The sequence below is a fragment of the Hemitrygon akajei genome, chromosome 23 (genome assembly GCF_048418815.1).
Source record: "Hemitrygon akajei chromosome 23, sHemAka1.3, whole genome shotgun sequence".
Lineage (NCBI taxonomy): Eukaryota > Metazoa > Chordata > Chondrichthyes > Myliobatiformes > Dasyatidae > Hemitrygon > Hemitrygon akajei.
In genome coordinates, this window is record NC_133146.1 from 3,620,898 (window position 1) to 3,642,494 (window position 21,597).

Below are 21,597 nucleotides of genomic sequence, written 5' to 3' on the forward strand. Positions count from 1 at the left end.
GATGGTCTCATTTTCACCATGGATATCCAGTTTCTATACACATTCATACCCCATCAGGAGGGCCTTAAAGCTCTCCATTTCTTTCTAAACAACAGACCCAACCTGTTCTCCTCCACCACCACTCTCCTTCGACTGGCAGAATTGGTCCTCACTCTCAGTAATTTCTCCTTCAGCTCCTCCCACTTACTTCAAACCCAATGTGTAGCCATCAACCCTCACACTGGTCCCAGCTAAACCTGCCTTTTTGTCAGCTACGTGAACAGTCTGTTTTAAGCCTACACTGGTATCACTCCCCAATTTTTCCAACATTATAATTGACAATTGCATTGGTGCTGCTTTTTGCACTAATGCTGAACTCATTGACTTCATCTTTGCCTCCAATTTCCACCCTGCCCTCAAATTTACCTGGTCACTTTCTCAATCTCTCCGTCTCCCTCTCTCGAGACAGTTTCTCCTCCTTCAAAAAGGGCTTTCCTTCCTCCACCATCAACATTGCTGTTACCACATCTCTTGCATTTTGCGCATGTCTGCCCTCACCCAATCCCCCTTCCATCCCTCCAGGGATAGAGTTCCTCTGGTCCTCCCCAACCAGCCCAAGGGTTTCCGTGTCCAGCATATAATTCTCCATAACTTCTGCCATCTCCAACAGGATCTCACCATCAAGCTCATCTCCTCCCCACCCCACTTTCCACAGGGATCCCTTGTGACTCCTTTCTCCATTTGTTCCTCTCCACTGATCTCCCTCCTAGTACTTATTCTTACAAACAGAATAAGTGCCACACCTGCTGCTATACCTCCTCTCACTACCATTCAGAGCCCCAAACAGGTGAGGAAACACTTCACCTGTGAGTCTGCTGGGGTCTACTACTGTATACAGTGCTCCCAATGTGGTCTTCAGTATATCGGTGAGATCCGATGCAAATTGGGAGACCACTTCACCGAGCACTTAGGCTCCATCCACCAGAAAAGTGGGATCCCCTGGTAGTCACCCATATCATTTCTACTAACCATTCCCATACTGATATGCCAATCCATGGCCTCTACTGCAACAATGAGGTCACTCAGGTTGGAGGAGCAACACCTTGTATTCCATCTGGGTAGCCTCCAACCTGATGGCATGAACATTAGTTTCTCTAACTTCGGGTAATGCCCCAACGACCTTTTCTTCACCATTCCCATTTCCCTCTCTCACCTTCTCCTTATCTGCCCATTATCTCCCTCTGGTGCTCCTCCCACTTCCCCCGGCCTTCTATCCTCTATCAGAGTCCCCCTTCTCCAGCCCTTTATCTCTTTCATCAATCAATTTCCCAGCTCTTTACTTCACCACTCCCCCTCTCCTGGTTTCACCCATCTCTTGTCACATTGTACTTCCTCCCCTCCCCACATCTTATTCTGACTCCTGCCCCCTTCTTTTCCAGTCCTGATGAGGATCTCTGCCCAAAATGTTGATCACTTACTCTTTCTGATAGATGCCTCCTGAGTTCTTCCAGGAGTGAGCGAGTGACTGTGTGTGTGGGGCTTGGATTTCTAGCACCTGCAGATTTTGTCACGTTTGTGATCACAAAGTAGACCAACACTTAACAAGATTTTGTGTGTGTTCAGGGCTTAAACATTATTTTTATGTTTAATGGCATTTCTTTGGGGGGGGGGGTCCAATTTTAATCAAGAAAAATAATCTGCAGATTCTCAAATATGCACTTTACTCAGTAACGTGGATAATGTGGATGAACGTGCAAGTTAATTGACAAATAGTATTAATTAATAATGCAAATTCTGGAAAATGCATTCTCTCAGATCTCTGTACAATAAATTACACTTTACAGTCTAAAACTACAACTCCAAAGTAGCAGCTGGACATGTTAAAAGTTTATAAAACCGTTTCTGATTGAAACCTATTTACCGATTTTAGTAACCCTCCTTACTAGTCTCAGTCTTGCCTTTTTACCTTTTTATTTACTATTTACTATTATTACTATTTTAAAGGTACTATTTACCTTTATTAAATGTAATATTTTTCTAATAATAATCCAAAAATTTCTAGTAATTTATGTATAAAGGAATCATGGACGAATTTATAATCAAATCTTTAAGGATTCCTCTCAGTGTTACACTGTGCCACAGTAAATTGTTACTTAGACTATTTATCAAATTTTTAAAAATAAACACCTGTCAGCACATCATTAAACCCCAACTGCCCACGATACAAGCTGAAAACATCAGGCCCAAACTCTAGTATGGTATTGTGGGATTGTTGCCCAGCCTAATGTGACAGTTTTTGGATATACAACTTTCTCTCAATGTTTTTGAAGAAAGAAAAATTCTGAAAACATTTGAAATGAACAGACAGCAAAGAGAAATTAATGCCAAGATATTGCAATAAAAGTGATCACAAGCAGAGTGTAGAAAGCCATTAAGGTAAAAGTAATACAGAGTTTAGACACAGACAGGGTTGCTGATTAAATTCCAGAATACTTGAGACTAGAATTGTAGGAATGGATATATCTTAGAGAGTAGGAAGCTGGAAATCACAAGACATTTTTGAAACATGGAATGAAAATTTTGTAACTGATTCAATAAACTATGAAACAAGTTGCTACCATATTGCTATTTGGGGCAACTTGCTCTAAAAATTCTTGAAATATTACATTAAAAACAATTGAAAGCTTCATTGACTGCAAAGTGCTCTGGTATATCTAGAGGTCAAACACTACTACAAATACAAGTCTCTCTCGGATTTATTTTTGAGACTGAAATTTTCAAAGAACTCTTAAGTTATGGATTTTAAAAAGTAACATGCGAATGGAAATACATAGCAGTCTTGCTATGAACTTGGGAAAAGTCATAGTTCCACAGCATTCAATTTCTACAACTCCCCCATCCCAAGGTTACTATCAAGTCAAATAAATGGATGTCTGTACATTTATCTGAATGTTCAATGAAATAAGTCTCCTAAGCAAAAGAATGACTTACTGAATTCCTCCGGATTATAGTATCTGCAGTCCTCTGTATCTCTAACAAGTTTCATAAGTTTGATTACCTATGGGTACAATTAAAACAGCCTTAAATTCAAGGGGAAAAATTGTGAAAATTAGGCGGCTGATTACTCCAGAAATCATCTGTCCAGCATGGTGGTTGGATGGCTCCTTTATAGGTCACTGCTTGCATAGTTAATAAGTATACCAATTTGGATACTATTGTGGGAGATTACTTCTTAGGAGTACCAGATTACTGGCACTGAGCATGGCTCCGTGGCGCAGAAGGGAGAAGAGGGGAGCAGTAGTGATAGGGGACTCAATAGTCAGGGAAACAGACAGAAGATTCTGTGGACGTGAACAGGACACGCTAATGGCAAGTTGCCTCACAGATGCCAGGTTCAGGGATGTTGTGGATTGCATTCCTGGCATTTTGGAGGGGGAGGGAGAGCAGCCAGACGTCTTGGTACTTATTGATACCAATGACATAGGAAGAAAAAACAAAGAGGTTCGGAAAAGAGAATTTAGAGAGCTAGGCAGAAAGCTGAAAAGCAGGACCACCAGGGTTTGGATTTCTACCACACCAGTGAGGGTAGAAACAGGATGATTTGGCAGATATATGTGTGGCTAAAAAGCTGGGGCAGGGGTAGGGCTTCAGATTCTTGGATCATTGGGATCTCTTCTGGGGGAGGTATGAGCTGTACAAAAGGGATAGACTGCAGCTGAACCAGAGGGGAACCAATATTCTCGTAGGCAGGTGTGTTAGAGCTGTTGGGGAGGGTGTAACTAATTTGTCAGTCGGGTTGGGAACCAGAGCGAGGGGACTCAGGATAGGACAAATGGTAATAAAGCAAAGATAGCATGCAGTCAGACTGTCAGGAAGGGCGGGCAGATGATGGGACAAAATTACAGCAAGCAGGGCGAGTATCAGTGCATTAAGGATACATAATCAAAAAGGGTAGCAAATACAGTACTCAAAGTGTTATATCCCAATGCATGGAGTATAAGAAATAAGGTGGATGATCTTGTTGCACTATTACAGATTGTCAGGTATGATGTTGTTGTGGCCATCACTGAATCATGGCAGAAGGATAGATGTACCTGGGAGCTGAATGTCCCAAGTTCCATGCTGTATCAGCGGGATAGGAAGGTCGGCGGGGGAGGTGACGTGGCACTGCTGGTAAAGACTGGCATCAAATCAATAGAAAGATGTGACATAGAATCGGAAGATGTTGAATCCTTGTGGACTGAGTTAAGAAACCCAGTGTAAAAGGTGAAGGCAGTTATAAACAGGTGAAGTGGACCACAAATTACAATGAGAAATAGAAAAAGTGTCTGAAAGGAGCAATGTTATAATAGACATGGGAGATTTCAACATACAGGTTGATAGGCAAAATCAGGTTGGTAACAGACCTTAAGAGAGCAAGTTTGTTGAATGCCTACAAGATGGCTTTTTAGAGCAGTTGTCATTGAGCCTACTAGGGGATCAGCTACGTACAAACAAGCTGGATGAACTCAGCAGGTTGGGCAGCATCCGTTGAAACGAGCAGTCAACGGATGCTGCCCAACCTGCTGAGTTCATCCAGCTTGTTTGTACGTGTTGATTTGACCCCAGCATCTGCAGTGTACTTTGTGTTTACTAGGGGATCAGCTATCCTGGACTGGGTGTTATGTATCGAACCGGAGGTGTTTAGAGAGCTTAAGGTAAAGGAACCCTTAGGAGACAATGATCGCAATATGAAATTTGATAGGGAGAAAGTACATCATAGTAGTATTTCAATGGAGTAAAGGAAATTACAGTGGTATGAGAAAAGAGTCGGCCAAATTAAACTGGAAGGAGATGACAGCAGAGCAGTAATGGTGAGAGTTTCTGGGTAAAATGAGGAAGGTGCAGGGGCACCTGTATTCCAAAAATTAAGAAATACACAAATAGCAAAATAGTACAACCGTAGCTGACAAGGGAAGTCAAAGCTAACGTCAAAAGCAAAAGAGAGGGCATACAACAAAGCAAAAATGAGTGGGATGATAGAGGATTGTGAAGCTTTTAAAAACCTAGAGAGCAACTACAAGCTAGCAAACAATATCAAACTGGATAGTGAAGGCTTTTTCAAGTATGTAAAAATGAGAAGAGTGGATATAGGACTGCTAGAGAATGAGGCAGGAGAAATAATAACAGTGGCCAAGGAGATGGCAGCTGAACTAAATGAGTATTTTGCATCAGTCTTCACTGTAGTCTTCACAGTGTGACAGATGTTAAGAGGAGTGCAGTTACTATCACAAGGGAGACGATGCTCAAAAAGCTGAAACACTCAAGAGTACACAAGTCTCCTGAATCAGATGAACTACACCCCAAGGATCTGAAGGAGGTAGTAGAGATTATGGAGGCATTAGTAATGATCTCTCAAAAACCACTGGACTCGGTGCCACAGAACTGGAAAATTGCAAATGTCACTCCACTCTTTAAGGATGGAGGCAGCAGAAAGGAAATTATAGACTAGTTACCCTGACCTTAGTGGTTGGAAAGATGTTAGGAGTCAATTGTTAAGGATGAGGTTATAGAGTACTTAGTGACTCAAGACAAGATGGGGCTACGTCAGCATGGTTTCCTTGAAGGAAAATTTTGTCTGGCAAACCTGCTGGAATTCTTAGACTTTCAGAAAAGCCCTTGACAAGATACCACACATGAGGCTACTTATCAAGTTAAGAGGAAAGTTACTAGCATGACTAGAACATTGGCTGATTGGTAGCAGGTAGCAAGTGGGAATAAAAGGATTCTTTTCTAGTTGGCTGTTAGTAGCCAACTAGTAGTGACTAGGCATCAGTGTTGGGACCGCTTCTTTTTATGCTATTTATCAATGATTTAGATGATGTAATAGTTTTGTTGCCAAATTTGTAGATGATACAAAGATTGGTGGAGGGGTAGGTAGTATTGAGAAAACGGGTCAATTGCAAAGGACTTAGACAGATTAGGAGAATGGGCAAGAAAGAGGCAAATGGAATACAATGTTGGAAAATGCACTTTGGTAGCAGAAATAAATGTGCAGACTATTTTCTAAATGGGGAGAAAATCCAAAAATCTGAAACGCAAAGGGACTTGGGAGTCCTTATGCAGAACACCCAAAGGTTACCTTGCAGGTTGAGTCCATGGTGAGGAAGGCAAATACAATGTTAGCATTCATTTCAAGAGGTCTAAAATACAACAGGAGGGATGTGATGCTGAAGCTTTATAAGGCACTGGTGAGGCCAAACCACGAGTATTGTTAACAGTTTTGTGCTCATCTTGAAAGAAGTGTGCTGTCATTGGAGAGCAATGCCAGCCTATTGAGATTCACAAAGATAATTCTGGGAATGAAAGGATTGTCATACAGGAATGTTTGATGGCTCTGGGTTTTCTAGAATTTAGAAGGATTGGGGGGGGGGGGGTGGAATCTCATTGAAACCTTTTGAATGTTCAAAGGCCTAGACAGAATAGATGTGGAAAGGATGTTTCCCATGGTGGGGGAGTCTCAGACAAGAGGGCACCACCTCAGCCTAGAGGAATATCCATTTAAAACAGATGCAGAGAAATTTCTTAATTGATGGATTTGTGGAATTTGTTACCACAGGCAGCTATGGAGGCCAGGTTGTTGGCTGTATTTAAGACAGAACTTGAGTTCTTGATTGATCATGGCATCAAAGGATACAGGGAGAAAGCTGGGGTGTGGGGTTCAGAAGAGGGGAGAAAAAAGGATCAGCCATGATTGAATGGTGAAGCAGAAACAATGGGCCAAATGGTCTCATTCTGCTATGTCTTGTGATCTTATTGGTCTACTTTTGCTTTGCTGATCAATTGTTTCAAAAATAGGACCGCATGCTTTAAAGCTAAATCAACATGAATGAAGTCTGCATTTCTATTTAAAGAATTTAGAGATAAAAGTAAATGCTCATTATAAAACCGAGAGAAAATATACATAACCTGGTTTTATAGTGCTTGCTGTTCACTTATCCATCTTATTGTTGATATAAGGGCTGAGTTCACTCATTGCAGATTGAGAGAAAATAGGGGAGGCTTCAGATTCCTTTTATTGCAGACTTGTTAATTATTGCTTACATGGAAAACAGACAAACACGTGACCACACAATGTTTGAAATGTCTGATGTGTGTGGTTAGTCAAATAATGCCAAATTCTCAAAACAAGTCAGCTTATTTTAATGTACAGGTCAACTTTCCTAGTTATCCTTTAAAAACCCCATTGCTATACATCTGACGTTTGCTTTACATTTCACAAACTGCAGAGTCTTCCACAGTGCTACCATATGCTGGATGCGAGCAAATACATTGCAATAGTCCAAAGCATTTGTTAGGCCACACTTGAAGTTCAGTGTACAGTACTGAATAAGGTCACCATCTGAAACTTTAACTGTATTGCTTTCCATAGATGTTGCCTAATCTGCTGACTTTCTCCAAAATGGTGTGCACACTGGTTTGGATTTCCAGCATCTGCAGCATTTACTGTATATGATTCTGCTTGCCACACCACAGGAAAGATTTGGCAGCATTAGAGTGAAGAAACTTAGATAACCTTTAGCACCATTTGGTTTCCTGCTGCCTCCTCTCTCCCCAAGATCAGGCTAAAGCGAGTGGTCCACTCAAAAGAGATCACTGGCTGTCAGCTACCGACATTTAAAAACACTTTAATTGCCAAAGTGACGGGAAAATTTCAGCTGAATCCACCCATTCACCAAATTACCATCAGGAAGACACTACATCTATCACTACCACGGCCATATGTAATATCCGAACTTTCTTTCCTGTAGCTAACCAGCTTCTCAGCAAACCTCATCAGGTCTAATACACTAACTGTCCTTGCACAACATCAGTTAAAATGTTCTTTACTGTTCCTCTTGGTGATAATTTTTAATTTGCTGATATGCTCAAATTTAAATTTGATTATTGACATTTGCATGAGACAGTTCTGCTAATAGTTGATTGCTTATGGCTGTTTGCACTATTGTCTTGTAAACTGTTGGTTGCTGGTGTGCTGTTTATTACAGTATTGTCCTGTGCTTTATGCTTGGCACTGAACCATAATCAATCCTGGTATGTTTCACATACTGATTCACCAGGATGTTGTCTGGAATGGAAGGCTTTTCTTATAAAGAGTTTGGATAGGCTTTGTTTATTCTCACTGCAGCACAGGAAGCTGCTTGGGGGTTATTGGAATGATGTCTAAAAAAACTACAACTGGTAGACATTTTTGCCCTGGGAAACAGATGCTGACTGTTGACTATCTATGCCTCTCAAAGTTATAAATCTCAGCCTCCCCCAAAGCACGGTTATGTACTACCTCCAGATCAATCACAAAAAATGAGAATTGAAAAGGTGCAGAATTTTATCTTAGTTTTGTACATGACGTTAAAACATCCCTCAAAATTCAACACGAGTTTTATGCAGAGCATAAAATTAGCGTCATATTACAATACTCAACCGAAGAATGGACAAACTTTCAAGTTAAATAAAACACACAAGTATTTTTGTAACCAATAATTTGCCATGTTGTGAAGTTGTGATAAAAATCAAGGCACGTTAGTTCGACAATGATCCTACCCAAAATGAAAACAAGACATCATTACTTATCTTACCGATCAATAGATACATTTCGCCCCGCCCCAATTTATTTATTAAAAATAAATTGCAAAGTGTTACTCCCTATTTAATGTAGTTTGTTTCTTCTCAGAATCACTTTGGAAAGCTTTGAAAGATGTGGCTGTATCTTAAGGCCACTGAATGCCGTGCAACTCAGTTAACGGCGGAGCGTTAAAATTCGTCCACTTTACTCATGAGCTGCACGGCAGCTACAATCTGTTGCAACCTACGCGAAAAGAACTTCATGAAATTCAGAACCTGGACACACAAGAGCTGCCTACTCGTTTAAAACTGGCTTGAACTGCGTGGGAAAAGATTTATGCAGTTATGGGCGAAGCCACAGCCATACTGGGTCACGCCACTCTCGAACTGGTCTCACTCAATTCCCCTTCAATTGCACAATTGAAAGGCTATTTATACAATCCTTCGCACACAAACGAATTGTATGGATAAATCGGGGAGAGAGTGAGGGGGGAGGAACAGGGACGCATCCGATTGCTCCTGGAACACGGAATATGGGACGGTGAGGAAAACACCTTTCCCGGCACTTCAGACCGCGCGTTTAACAAGCGTGTACTGATCCGATTAGATTCTAACGTTTTTAAAGCATTTCCCTGAAGTATAACGTCAGTACTTGAAATGGAGTTAGTACCTCTTTCACAGCCCCTCTGCCCACATCGCGCCGTCCAGCCGCCGTTAAAACCCGCTCTCAGAGGCGGTTGCTTCCCGACTTGGACTCCAGCGGGTTTTCCTGCAGCTGCAGTTGGAGGTGGGTCCACCGCCTCGCGCAGGCGCAGCACCCGCCGCCGCCAACCTTGGCGCCTGCGCAAACGGCGACCGGGTAACCGGGGCGGGCGGTCGCGCGAGATCGGGCGCTCGGGAGCCGTTTGAAAAATGGACGGTCGAAAGGAGTTCTTAGCCCCCACCCCTCCTCCTTCCCCGGTATTAATTACAAATCAAGCAGGATAATTCCCCTAAACGGTAAGCATTAGGCTTTGCCAGTATATTTAAAATAAAGGGACGCAGACGTCTTCCAGGGCACACTGCATAATCACAATTCTCATTTTGGCATTCCCTCCCTCCATATCTTCATAACATGCAGTTTACTCTGACCGCTATATGTTCGGGAAAAGCACTCAAAACATTGTACAAGGTTGTATAAACTCATCACTCAGGGTGATTCATTCAAGAAGCCTTGCGGTGAAAAAGGGGCGGGGTGACCAACCGAGGGAGGAAGAAAAAATAAATTTAAATCAGAACATTTTCCTTCGTTTAAAAGTTTTGAACAGGTAACCTGGCCTGGTATTTTTAACACCAGCGAGGTAAATCTCGCAGGTCGTGTAGTTCACTGCAAGACATTCAAAGAACTTTAACTATACAGCAATAATTAACACCAAAACCAAATCTTCAAAACATGACTAAATGTGTGCACTAACTGCAATGATGCAACAAAAAAAATTAATACTTATTTAACGTTAATTGTTCGCCCCTACCTTATTCTCGTCTGAAAGGCTGGCTATAAGAGAGTAGATCCGGATCCAGTGTGTGTCTTGTTTTAAGTGGTGTGATCTGTTTGCTTTACCATACGAGCGAGAGCTGATTAAAAAACCTTCCAGTACTGACCAGCTTCAATTGGTGCAGAGATTTTACTACTCTGTAACGACACTCATCATCATGTGGCCAACAGCTGGAAGACTGCAGTATTACAAGACGCGAAATAAACCAAGAAATATATATTAGTATTCACAGTGCAGAAAAAGTAGTTTTGTGTTTTTAAAACTATATGCAATGTAATTTGGGGTGGGCGGTTGCACAATAATGTCCAAAAATGTTCATTTCTTGTCCCAATATTTAATTAAAATAGATAATGTTGTTAAATAGTTTTAGAAGGTTACAGCAAAGCCTTAAGTCAAAACTGCTGTAACTTTTTTTTTGGTGCTGTGCGGAATACATGCCAAAAACATTGACCTCTGATGTGGACTGGGTGGGACTCCACAATGGGGGAATTTGATGAACTCTGCAGTGAATTGGGGGAGGGGTAATTTGTACAATTGCAGCTGAAAGCACAAAAGCGAGTGAGAAACTTCGAGCCATGTGTTGAATACGTGGGGAAAAGTCATACCTAATTAAGTAAAACGTAACACCTTATTGCAAATTATAATTAAAATGTTAATTTTAGCAAGTATCATTTTGTTGTGCACCCAAATTTTAACATTTTGGTTCACTTTGGAGGAGTAAACTTAAATATACATTGCAAACAAAAAAGAAAACATGATTATTTTAGGTACAAAGTATGTGCCTTTTGTGATTAATCTATTCCTTTAAAATACACTATAATCTTTTAGTTTTACATAATTCTGTTCCTGAAAATGAAAATACAATTATTGTTTTTCAATATATGCACTTTTTTCCAGGAAATAATTTATTTCCTGTTCAATGTATTTTTCAACAATGGTGTGCTCAACATGTCCAGCTGATCATTTCTGGTATCTCTGTATACCCAGATTGGTTTTACACTACTTCTTACTTACTTCAAATGAGACATAGTTATCCACATCACAACTCTCAATGAGAAACAGCTTTGTTATATTAATGCAAAGTGCTTCAATTTTATCACCAATAAATTAAGCCAGGTGTAAACTATTTAAAATGATTGGAAAGAAACTGAAATTGCTCTAAAAGTGTAAAGTAGGCCAGAGCATCTCAATCATTTCCAGATTAACAGCTGTGCACAGAATCTCACCAGTACCTAGATTTAATGTTTTAATCTGTATAAAGTATTACTGTTACAGAGAGATCCCATAGAAAGCATGCTATCCAGGTGTATCACTGTGTTGGCTACTGTTGCAGCTGAGACCACAAGGAACTGCTGAGAGTGTTGGCCACAGCTCAGCACATCATGTTAAGCAGGCTCCCTTCTATAGTCTCCATCTGCACTAGAGTCCTCATAAATGTAATCAAAGACCCACAGATTTTATCTTCTCCCCCTTCCTGAAGATACAAAGGCTAAAAGTGTGTACCAGCCCAGGCTCAAGGACAGTTTCTGTCCTGCTGTTATAAGACTATTGAACAGTTTCCTTGTACAATAAAATGGACCATTAACCTCACAATGTACCTCGTCATGGTCTTGCATGTTATGGTCTGCCGCCACTATTTATTGTATTCTGTTGTTGTTTTTCTTTTCTATTGATGTGATGAAATGAGCTGTATGGAAAATGTTTCCCACCAAATTACAGGTGACAATAATGAACTCATTATTTTTACAAAATTTGTAATACTCAGCATTATAAAATATAGAAATTGTTATGCTCAATAGGATAAGCTGCCATTTATGTCATGTAATGAAATTGTTTGTTTAAACTGTGGTAAGTAAATGATTGGACAGGTAGGTAATATTTGAGTTATAAGTTTTGTTTTCTCAACACTTTACTGGGGATACTTAGATATCTTTGAAGAAATGATAAAAAATCCCCTTTCATGTGGATATATTTTATGCAAATAATTTTAATAGATTGAAATCCCTGTCTGACAATCCAAATTAACTCTGCTTTTATTTGAACTAAAAACCCCACCCATTTGCAAAACACACAAAATGCTGGAGGGACTCAGCAAGTCAGGCAGGATCAATGGAAAAGAATAAATAGTCAATGTTTCAGGCTGAGACACTTTGTTACTTTTGTTGGAGATCAGTCTTGAGTTTACCACAATTGGATGTGGGGGAAAAAGCTTTTCTTCTTCTGTGCACCAGCTAACCCAGTTAATCCATTGAAAGTACATACACCCCTAATTGACTTACTGGTAACAGTGCAATGTTGCTCAAAATCTCAGCATTGTTTTCTGCTACATAATGAACACCATGATTCCAGCTTCTTTTTAATCATTGATTCATTGTTGCACTGGTCTATGAAGGGAAAATCTGGACTCAGTTCACTTAACTAAGGATATAGCTGATAAGTGGCCTGGTTTTGGAAGCCAGCTGCAACACTGAGAATGGCTTTTCTGCAAAGAATGGCTCTTAACCTCAAAATGAAGTTCCAAATGACTTGCAGAGACCTTACTACAAGGTCCAGGGACATTGCTCTGCATGAAGACCCAGATCAACTTAATTAAATATTACCATATTCATAACATTGTTCATTGCCACTTTCAATTTGGGAGAGTCAGATTTAGAAAAATATAGCACTCCTACATATAGTCCAATGTATCCACTATGCAAGTCAGTGTTCCACAATCCCTACCAGTAATTGACATTGTTCCCTCTGCGCAGATGCCAAATTCTATATTGATTTATGCAGCTACCAAGGAAATGGAAAACTTATTAGCTGTTGATGTAATAGGCAGTAACTGGCAAATAGAAACTTTATATGCGTAGGAGCTATGTACCCATTTTCTGTATGTCTGGATTGATTTTTGGGTTGCACATTTTATTGGTTACTGTAATCTGTCACATGGGTTTTGGGCGTGGTAGAAGTAAATGAGTATTATCATGTATTCACCCTTTATTCTGTTAATTTAGTTAGGGAATAGATATTTTTTGTTGCCTGCTAATTTTGTAACCACTTATTATGCTAATTTATTAATGCTATGCTGGTTTTGTTAGTTTTTAAATCACTATTTTTGATCATTTGCCTTTGTCACTCATCTTTGTTGGTTTTGTAATAAAGGATTGAATGTACTTTTTTCAATTTGGAACTCAGTTATTTAGAAGTGCATCATACAGTGTTAATTCCCTCACTCAGTCTCTCAGTGGTTTTGGTTTGTTGTTCAAATAACCACTACAATATGTGTACCCCACAAGAAGATGAGCAAAGCCCACCACATCCATGCGGTCACCCAGGTGAAGAGCAAAATACCAGATGCTAATAGTGCATTTCATTAATTAAGCCATTATTGGCTTTATCACTAATTTCATATGACACTGAATTATTTCATAATGGTATTAATTGAATTAGTTTTTGAGCAACTATACTGGTACAATAGGGAAATCTAGGGAAAGATTCTTGCTGTTGTCATCTGTTGCACAAAACTTGTTTTACTAACCTATAGCTGTACTTACAACTACCTAGAAAAAAAATAGTGATTTGGCCTCATATTATTCAAGTTTTGTTTCCAAGTGCTAGTGAGGAAGAAATCATTTTAGACAGCTTTTCAGCAAGACATTGTCTAATATTAAGCAACTGGCAAAATGAAATTAATTTCATTGCTTCTCAATTTTTTTTTGTTTTTCTTAATGCTATCATCTGTTCCTTTTTCACTGCTATATGCTGGAAAACGTGCTATGATTCATACAACCAGAGAAATCCGACTTCTTTTAGAGATGTTCGGTAATTGAAGACGGGAGTCAATATGTCATTGTCTCTCAATATCCTATAATCTGATTGAAACATCTTAAAGAAAATTATTCGAGGTAATTAATTCCCATAGAGTTCTGAAACTTCCAATAAGCTTACCATCATTCAAAATGCAATAAGTAAATAAGTAGTGTGAAGTATTTCCCTCCAGCATCCGCAGATATCATTAAAGATGTACCATGTCCACAGAGAAAAACATATAAAATGGTTGGGAACCCTTGCCTTATTCAAAGTAAATTGATTAAAGCCCTTGGCTATCTAAGGTTTTTCAAATAAGGAATATTTCTTGTTCTACAACATCTGTTTGACCTCCCACAAGGCTGTTGTATATCTGGGCTGTGAAGGAACCAGATCTGGGCACAACAGTCTACATGATAATGTTAGTGAATTGAACAATGTCAAAATGCTGTCTTTTAGTTTATATGGAATAGTTCCATCAATACAATCCATCACCTTGATAGCTTCACATATGATTTATTTGCATTAGTTATGAATCTTCTGTAATCTGTGCTTTAGTACAGCTATTCTCTACCATTAATTATTGTTCCGTTTTATAGATGTTAAATATGCTATTTGACCCACTCACTGAGCACATAAGAATCTTATTGTTTTTTATGTCCTTTCTATACCATATTAAATTCATACTATATTCCCAATCTAGGAAATTAATAAAAAGTAGAAAATTAAGAAAAAGAAGAATATTAATTTTTAAAAGTAGAAGATTAGTCTAGGACTGATCATAGGAAAACACAGTTAATGGGCGTTGCAAGTTTCCAAGATGACTATTCAATAAACCTGTTAATCCAGTATTCTCAAACACAACAGCAGATTTGACTTATTGAATGCAACTCATATTAATAATCCAACATGCTTTTATTTTGGTTTATAAAATATACTGTAGTATAATAATTTTTCATGTAAACCTGATGTTTTTAGAGGGAGCAGGAAATTGAAATAGTAAGTTTCAGTTTATTAGTCTCTGAACAGTATTCTTGAACCCATATCAATGCACCCTTGGCCTATTATCGGGGCCCATAGCTCCAGCCACACAGATAGCTCGAGTCCCCCAGCTCACACTACAGGCTAATGTGTAAGCCAGATGCTGAACTACCCAGATTTCTGAACCATTGGACACCAGATTATCAGTATTGTATTTCTTAGAGTAAAACATTTTGGTTGTAAGATCACAGCTAATACCTAATCCAGTGGTTAAATTTTCTACAATACAACAATAATCCTTTTTGTAATATGATCCAATGTAAAGCACAGTAACAAAGGTTTTCTGAAAGTCTGTTTGATGAATGTGCCTAATTTTCCTATTCTATCAACCTAGTGACTACCTCGAAAAACTTTTATTATGAGTGACCTAATTTTTCTGAAGCAGTGCTGTGAATTTATTCTACACATGCATTTTTTTCCTGAATGAGTACTGTAATGGGAGGTTGCCATTTCTTATCTTAAATAATAAGTGTAACTTATAAGTGAATCATAACAATATCTTAATTAAATAATATTACAATATTTTATATTACAAAAGTAACTACAGTTTAGAAATGTATAATTGTGTGAAATGTTTTATGACATGATGTTGTAAGAGGCACAATATAAATGCAAGCTTTTTATTTTGATTTCTTTTACAATTTGATTAAATTGTATATTAGGTAAAATAAGTTCATATTTTACTTAACTACTTTTCACTTATTCAGACAAAGGGTCTTTGAGTTGAAAAGTTAATTTTGTTTCTCCTCCCACAGATGGAGACTGACCTTAAAATTTCTAGCATTTTCTGCTTTTATTTTAGATTTCCTGTATTTGCAGTTTTCTTTTGATTTTCAATTATTTTTCTTTCCTAATTGATATGTACTGATCCATGTTCTGTATCTTAGAAACTTTTATCCAAACAGCATTTTTATTGTTGTTTGTGATATATATGAATGTATAAATGAAATGGATGAGAATAAGCACTGATTAGCAAGTTTACAGAAAACTCAAATACACTGGAAATGTGGATACTGAATAAGGTTGTCAGAGGATACAGCAGGATTCGTCAGTTGTAGAAATGGGTAGCGAACAGGCAGATGGAGTTTAATCCAGACAAACATGAGATATTGTACTTGGAGAATCAACTGTGAGGGAGCTGTGTATAGTAAATGGCAGGACCATTGATGTACAGAGGAATCTTGGGTACAAGTCCATAGCTCTCTGAAAACGGCAACACAAATAAATAGGGTTGTGAACAAGGAATATGGCATGCGTGCCTTCATCAGTTAGGGCATCGAGTATAAGAGTCAGGAAGTCGTGTTGCAGCTCTGTACAGCTTTGGTAGTCCACATTTATTAAATTTTGGTCACTCCATTGCAGGAAGAAAGTGAGGGCTTTGGAGAGAGTCAAGAGGAAGTTAACTTGGTGCTGCTTGGAGTAGAGACCATTAGTTGCAAGAAAGGCTTGGGCAGGTTTGGATTACATACTCTGGAGCATTGGAGGCTGAAAGCAGACTGGTAGAAGTTTATAAAAACATGAGAGGCATAGATAGATAGGGTGGATAGCCAGAGTTTTCTTTGCAGGATAGAGGTGTAAATACTAGAGGGCATAGCTTTAAGGTGAGGGGGGGGAAGTTTAAGGGAGATAAGCAGGGCAAGTTTTTCACACATAGGTGCCTGTATCGTGCTGCCAGTGATGGCTATGGAAGAAGGTGTGGCACTGATTAAGAGGCATTTAGATGTGAAGGGAATATAGGGATACGGATCATGTGCAGGCAGATGGGATTAATGTCATTTAGCATCATGGTTGGTACAGACATTATAGGCCAAAGGGCTTGTTTCTGTGTAGTGCTGCTTTACCTTCAGTGGGCTGAAGGAACTAATTTTGCTCTAATGATGTTAGCCATTACACTCTTCCCTTTCCTCTAATTCCCATTGATTTCAGCTCCCCCCCCCCCCCCAAACATAGTATTCCCTGCTACAAATGCACTCAGTTAAATGTTGGCTTTACAGCAAAAAACTTGACTTTTGCCATTCTGTTCATCTCAGTAGATCTTGACCAAGAGATCAAAAGTAGGCTGATGGGACATTTATTGTGAAGTTTGGATCTTTACAGCTTTTAAAGGTATGACAAACCATCTGGACAATTTCCCAGGTTGTTGACATATTGGAAATGCTGAAAATACCTTAAAAAAATCACCTTTCATTTCCAGTAACATACTTTATTTGTTCTGGGAGAAGCATCAAGGAGGGGATAGAGAGTAATAGCCTTGGAGAGCACAGAATACGAGACTGGATAAGAATAGACTAGAGGAGGCAGTTAGTACAGTTGAAATATTATGAACTGTGAAGTGACTCAGCTGATCTTGGTATCACATATTCCCAATTACTTGTGAATGTCTGCTAGAACATTGAAATCAGTGCACCTGATCTATTGTTCTGCTACTGGACTTGACATTGAACTGTGGAGCACTGACATATTGACAGGGGATCTCAAATATTAGTGCTCACATTTGGATCCTCAGTTTTAAGCCAGAGTAGAGAGGTGGAGAAATATTAAATGGGATTACCAACTAAGGGGAAAAAGATCATTGCAAATATATTAATTATTTTACTTTAATTTATCAGTTTTATGTGTTAATAATGTATTCTTTAAACTCATTTTTAATATAAGTTTACTTTGAAAAGTTACAACATTTAAAAAAATTCTGTCTTAAGACAAACCAAGCAGTCTGAGGTTTCTTAGGTGTACCTATTCATTACTTGAAGATTATATTACCTCATGAGATGTCTGTCAGATAAAAGGACCCAAATGGGTTGACCCTCCATTTGTTGAAAACTCAAGTCTAAATGTCTGGGCACTGAGGGCATGAGTCCAGGAAATGGTAAGGTCCAGTATGATCCAACCCAGTAGAATACCTGTAGCAATTTAAAAGTGTTAATTGATGAATTAACACACTGCAATGGACATGGTTTTGATAGCGAACCAATTTAGTGCTGGAGATATGCTCCAGAACCAGCCTTTAGTTGACCCCACCATCTAGAATTCTACATGTGTTGGACTTGTAAACATAATGCATTCATCTCTGAGAAGCAAATCAGGAAAGCTTGTAAAATTTAGAAATTATTTTAAACTGAGATTTGAGCACCCCCTTTAGGCAATTTAAACCACAAGAGTAAGTTACATTTTTAAGGATTATTTACAAGCTTTATCTACAAGTTTTAATTGGAACAAATTACTCCTGTCTTCCTTTACATGAGGTTTTGTCTCCTGAATTTAAACATTTCTTTAATTGATCTTACTGGTGCAGGCTTGACAGACTAATATTGTAGTATTCCATGTTTCTGAAGTTTCCTTAGTACTGCCAATCCTTCAGAATAAAACCGAGCACCAAAAATGAGTCAATAAGTATACTGTTCAATGTACCAATGAGGAACTGAATCATTTGGATATGAAACATTTGAGGAGCCTAAATAAACTAAAATCAACCCATTATTAACAAGTTCTACATGATCAGCTGCTTGTAAGAAATTGTCCAGCAGCAATATTTAAGAGGACAGTGAGGTTGTGACAGTCATACAGTCCTAGAGTTAGTGGTAGCATTGAATATTTTTCTAGTATTCTCACTAGCTTATATGTCAGCCTTGCCTTACCAAATGTCCAGAGGATACCTTTTTCATCAGTGAATTAAATTCAATGTCAAAGTCAAATAAAGGTGAAAAAAAAACTAAACAGGTCAGGGAGCGTTTGTGGAATGAGAAACTGTTCCCCTTTTCACATTTGCTATCTGACTTGCTGAGTTAATAACAGATCTTTTGTTTACATATTAAATTCAGACTCCCTGATTTTAAATTACCTTTCCAGCTTGTAGAACCTCCTAACTTCCTTGGTAGTTCTCATTTTCTCTATTTTTCAATTTTTGCCTGGTATTACTTATTTCTCTTCTACTGTGCCTTAAATCGCAAAAAATTTCAATAAGCATGGCTTTATACTGAAATTATCATTGTAAACTTCCTTATCTTCATACTTTTTTCCCTCTTTAAAAATATTCAAAAATCTATTATAAAAATCAATTTGTAACCACACCTTTGGTTAACTTCCCAACTTCTCTATACAGTATTACTTGTTATACATTTTTCTTTTGTGCATTGTTATGTTTATTACATGAGGGATAATTTTTCAAACTTGTGAGTTCTTAAACATTTGATAACCGATATGTAAATATAATATATATCAACATTATAGAAACAATTATTCAGGCACGCTTTACAAACCACAGGAATTTGTCCAAAATTGTTCTGGCAGTAGTAGTGACAGTATCTTGGCAATGCTGAAAGCAGTAAATGCAATATCTTTTTTCTTTATCTTTGATTATACAGTTATTGTAAGGAAACAACCATACAGATTGCATCCTTCCTTCCATTGTTAGTGGCGTATTATCCAATGCAGTATTACTCCTTTCTGTGGTTTTCATTCTTTCCCCCATCCTAGGCATTGGCCAACGGTTTTTTTTCTTTTCTCATGCCTATTTTGTCATTTTTGTCATTTTTCATTCCAATTCTATTCTTTATGGCAATGGTGTACAATAGTATTTTTTCCAGTTTAAGTTTTCAGTTGCCCATTGTAACATTTGATTTATCTTGAACAATCAAGAGTCATTTCACCTTCTTCTTAGGTAATCCTTCAAGATTGAGAATGATTTCCCTTGCATTTCTGTAGGTTCTGACATGGCTGATGTGCAGATTATGCCACATATATCGTAGAATAGTACAGCACCGTTCAGGAAGATGCAATTAGTGGCAAGGAGAAAAGCAACAGTTTCATGAATAGCTATTGTTACCAGGCTGATGGGGTAGTACAGCACAATACAGCCCCTTTGGTCTCCGATGTTGTGCCAATCTTTTAACGTACTCCAAGAGTAATCCAACCTTTCCTTCACACATTACTCTGCATCTTTTTACCTCCAATCGCCTTAAAAAAAATGCTCTCTCATATTAGCCATTTCTGCCCCAGGAAAAAAGACTGGATATCCACTTGATCTATGCCTCTTATTATCTTATACATGTCTATTAAGTCACCTTTCATCCACCTTTGCTCCAAAGAGAAAAGCCCTTGTGCAACCAGCCTATCCTCCTAAAACATGCTCTCTAATCCAAGCAGTATCCTGTAAATCTCCTCTGCATCCTCTCTAAAGCTTCCACATCCTTCTTATAATGAGGTGATCTAAAATTAACTCCAATACTTCAAAAACACTAGAAAGTCTGCAGATGCTGGAAATCTAAAGCAACACACTCAAGATACTGGAGGAACTTGGCAAGTCAGGCAGCATCTATAGAAATAAATAGATAGTCGATGTTTTAAGCCAACACCCTTCTTCAGGACAGAAAAGAAAGGGGGGGCCAGGAATGGGAATTGGAATTAAAATGTTTGGCCACCGGAAATTAAAATGTTTGGTCCCAATTGTGGCGGATGGTGCCGAGGCACCCAATTTAGAGGAGGCCACTTTGTGTGCACTGAACACTAGACAGCCTGAGCAGGTTCACAGGTGAAGTGTTGCCTCACCTGGAAGGGCTGTTTGGAACCCTGAATGGAAGTAAAGTAGGAGGTGTATGGGCAGATGTGGCATTTAGGCCACTTGCAGAGAAGGAGGTTAAGTGCTGGGAGGGAGAGTGATGGAGAGAAGGACAAATGGACAAAGGAATTGTGGAGGGAGTGATCCCTGTGGAAAGTGGAGGAGGGGAGGTAAAGTTATGTTTAGTGGTAGGATTCCTTTGGAGATGGCAGAAGTTGTGGAAGCTGATGGGGTGGAAGGTAACATGAAAGATTCTGTCACTATTAAGGCAGCGAGAAAATAGGATGCATGCAGATGTACAGGAAATGGAGGAGATGCGGGTGAGGGCAGCATCAGTAGTAGAGGGAGGGAAACCCCATTCTTTAAAAGAGGACATCTCAGATGTCCCGGAACAACAAGCGGTTTCCTGGGAACCACTGCAGCAGAGACAAAGAAAGTGAAAAAAGAGGATTTTTACAGGAGAAAAGATGGGAAGAGGTATAGTTATATCCATGGGAATTAATAGGTTTATAAAACATGTCACTTATCCAATACTCCAACTGCGGCCTAGCCAGAGTTTTATAGAGTTGCATTGTAACTGTGCAGTTTTCAAACTTAGTCCCCTGAGTAATGAAGGCCAACACACCATATGTCTTCTTAACCACCCCATCAACTTGCATGGTAACTTGAGAGATCTATGAACGTAATCCCTTCATCCCTCTGCTTCTCCATATTGCTAAGAATCCTGCTATTAAACTTGTACTCTGCCTTCAAGTATGACCTTCCAAAGTGCATCACTTCACTCTATCTGCCACTTCTCAGACAAGCTCTGCATTGCACCAATATCCTGTTGTAACCTACAACAACCTTCTACACAGTCCACAACACCATCAACCTTCGTGTCATCTTCAAACTTACTAACCTGCCCTTTATCCAAGTTATTTACAGTATAAAAGTTGCCAAGAGCAGATCCATTAGGAACACCATTGTTCACCGACTTTCAGGCAGAATAGACTCCATGTACCATCACCCTTTTTCTTCTGTGGGCAAGCCAATTTTAAATCCATACAGCCATATATTAATGACTTTCTGAATGAGCCTAACTTGTCGAACGCC

At 38.9% G+C, this 21,597-nt stretch overlaps 1 protein-coding gene across 3 annotated transcripts in view; it reads right to left on the minus strand.

Annotated features, from left to right (window-relative positions):
* add3a (adducin 3 (gamma) a) overlaps positions 1-10,259 on the minus strand; it is a 217,506-nt gene extending 207,247 nt beyond the window's left edge. For 2 of the 3 annotated variants that reach the window (XM_073026857.1, XM_073026855.1), the window contains exon 1: positions 9,251-9,405. The gene's annotated coding sequence lies outside the window, so the exon portion shown is untranslated. Of the gene's footprint in view, positions 1-9,250; positions 9,406-10,091 lie in introns of those variants that run through there. The other variant, XM_073026856.1, reaches the window with a different exon arrangement.
* Positions 10,260-21,597: the final 11,338 nt, after the last annotated feature.